Genomic DNA, 2,927 nt, shown 5'->3' on the forward strand with positions numbered 1-2,927 from the left:
CAGAATGATATTTTTTGAGCATAAGCCCAAGATTCTGTTTGGTCTCCCATCAATGCAGAATAGACTGGCTGGATACAACATTGTGCCTTATATCTTGATCCTCTTCTGGCCACCTGTCTTCCTGGGGAAGCTTCTGCAGCTGGTTTTTTGTCAGCTCAAGCTGTAGACCATCAAACCTGCACTTAAACCAGCAGTGAGCTTCTTCCAGATTAGCTGTTATCTGTTCTGATTCCACACTGGCTTCTTTTAGCTTATTTTTAGTTGCTTCTTTACATTTCTTCAGGTGTCTGATAGTTTCTTCCAATTCCCAGCACCGGTTTTCTGGTTCCTGCCTAATTTTCCACTCTGTCGCTAGTCGCAGCTCTTGCTGTTTGTTCCTCGTGGAGGCTTCATACTGGCTCGGGGCTAACAGCTGCATCTCTTTCTGCAGGGTATTCATTTCTGATACTAATCTCTGGATACTCAGTGACTGTTCATAGTTCTTTTTCTGATACTGATCCTTAATCATCTCCATTTGCCTCAATTCTGTTTCTATTTGCTTTATCCTCTCCATATTCTGAGCATAATTCACTTTGGCTAACAAAGGCAGTCTTATTTGGGCCTTCTGATTCTATAGTTTTTCCTTGTTACTGTTCACTATTTTTTCCAGCTCTGTAAGTTTCTGTCGCAGCTCTTGGTTTGTCCGGGACACTTCCACTGATCTGAAGTTGGCGTCATCAAGGGCTTTCTTCAGCTCAGAGACTTCCCGCTGTGCTGCTTTCTTCGAAGTTTCTCTCTCAGTTTGAAATTGCTTTCTTAGAGCTTCTATGTGGCCAGCACGCAATTCTGCTTCTACTTTGGATTCTTCAGCCATCCGTTCTTTGAAGGTTTCCAAATTCTGCCGCTCGAGTTCTTTGCTTTCCAGATTTTCTTGGACATGGTCTAGCTTAGACTGAAGATGGCCATTTGTCTGGAGAGCTTGCTCTAGGCTCATGGCCAGTTTCCTGTTGTCTTCTCTAGTTATAGCTAGAGAGTTCTATAGCGGCCTGCCACTGGTCCACTTTGGCCTCAAGCTTCTGCACTCTTTGCTGATTTAGAGACCTTTCTTTCTTGAGGCCTGCAATCTCTGAATCCCTTCGCCCAAGCTCTGTCTGTACTTTCTCCAGAGCTCCTTGCATCTTCCTGTGAGAAGCCAGCATGTTTTCCAACATTATTGTGACTTTGCAGTTGTCCTCTTTAGCCTCTGCTAACTGTCCCTGAAAGTTTCCACCTTCTTGTTTTCCCTGTCCTCCAAAGCCTCCAGGTCCCCTTTCAACTTCTGGCTCTCTTTCAGGGCTGCATCTCGACACTTCACTGCTTAGGACAGCTCCTCCTCATTTTTTTCAGGAGTGGATTTCATCTGAGCATATTTGGCCTCTAAAGCCTTGTTCAATTTATGTAGATGGTCCTTCCGTAACTTCATTTCAGTAAAAGAATGTGGTTGTTCTTCTAGCTGTTTAACTTTTATCTGGTGTTTTCCCTTTTCATAGGCCAGTTTATTTTTACATCAGTAATTTTTCCCAAGGCTTTTTCCGCTTTCTGCTGAGCAAGCCCATGGTAATCAGAAGTAGTTCTCTGAAGTTCAAGCGAAGTCATTTTATCTGTCAGCTGCTTGTTTTCTTCCACTAGAATCTGCAGGTTTTGGTTCAATATGTTTATGTCTACCCTGTTTTTAGCTAATTCCTTTTCCAAACTGCATTTTCTTTGGCTACTTCTTTTTCTGTTTTATTAACCTCCCTCTGGAAACCTTCACTCTTCTCCACAAGACCTCTTCTCTTGCATGGATGCTTCCAATTCACCTCGCAGTCTTGCAATAGTTGATTCTAGAAGCTCTTTCTGTGCAGCCGTCCTCTTCTCAGCATCCTGAGCTTTTTGGACGCACTGGTTATGTCCAGGTGTGTTTGGAGTAGGGCTTTTTCATTCTGAACAGTCTGTAGTTCACCTGGCATGTAGTGATGCTGCCATGGGCTGCATCTAATAGTAAATTTTGCTCTTGAAATGTCTCATCATTTTTTGCTCCACTTGCAGAATGGCATGATGTTCAGCAATAACTCTGGCATTTTTCATTTTAACAGTCTGAAGCGTGCTGCTTAGCTCTGAACACTTTCTGGTCAGTTGGTCATTCAAAACCTGTGCTTTTTCTGATACATCATGAAGGGATGTCATTTCAGATTTCAAATATGTGTTTTCTTCATGTTCCTTGTTGAAAGACATTTGCACGCTCTTATTTTCTTCAACCGACTTGCAAATGAGGTCATCTCTGGAAATTAGGTCAGATTTGAGCTGTGAGGTAGCCATCTCCAACTCTCCATTCTTCTGTTGCTCCTGTGCCAGAAGCTCCTGGGTGGTCTGTATAGAACTGCGCAGGGCAATACAGTTCTGCTGCAGAGGATGTGCCTGTTTCCGTTCTGCCTCCACTGTTGACCCCATTTCTTGTATTTTGAGTAGCATGGAAGATGCAGATTTCTCAAGAGAGTCCCTGAAATTCTTCTCCTGAGCCAACTGTCTCCTTAGCTCCTGAATTTTAAGGTTCGTTTTACCTTTCGCGGTCGCTAAAGCTCCTCTTCAATAATAGCTGCTTTCTTCTTTGTCTCAGGCTATTTCCAGAGTGGCAGTCAACCTCTGCACTTCATCTTGGGCCTTGTCTTCTTCCTCTTTGACATCTTTCAGTTGCTGGCACAAATTTATCACTTCAAGGTGCAACAGCTTCAGGTCCTTGGAATGCTCCTCCTGTATTGTGTTCAGCTGATCCTTCAGGAAGGCTGTTTTCTGTGGATTTAGTTCCTTTCCAGTTCGTAGATGAAAGATGTTCATCTTTAAGGACTGGATGAGGCTTTCCAAATGACACATTCAATTTACCAGAAACTCACAGTTCTTCCATAAAATGTCTTTATTTTTGGGACAAGTCA

At 43.1% G+C, this 2,927-nt stretch overlaps 1 pseudogene; it reads right to left on the bottom strand.

Moving 5' to 3' along the window:
- Positions 1 to 7: 7 nt before the first annotated feature.
- The window catches only part of LOC103740492, a 22,085-nt pseudogene continuing 19,165 nt past the window's right edge, over positions 8 to 2,927 (bottom strand).

The sequence above is a fragment of the Nannospalax galili genome, unplaced genomic scaffold, assembly GCF_000622305.1.
Source record: "Nannospalax galili isolate Female #2095 unplaced genomic scaffold, S.galili_v1.0 scaffold4221, whole genome shotgun sequence".
NCBI classification, from domain to species: Eukaryota; Metazoa; Chordata; class Mammalia; order Rodentia; family Spalacidae; genus Nannospalax; species Nannospalax galili.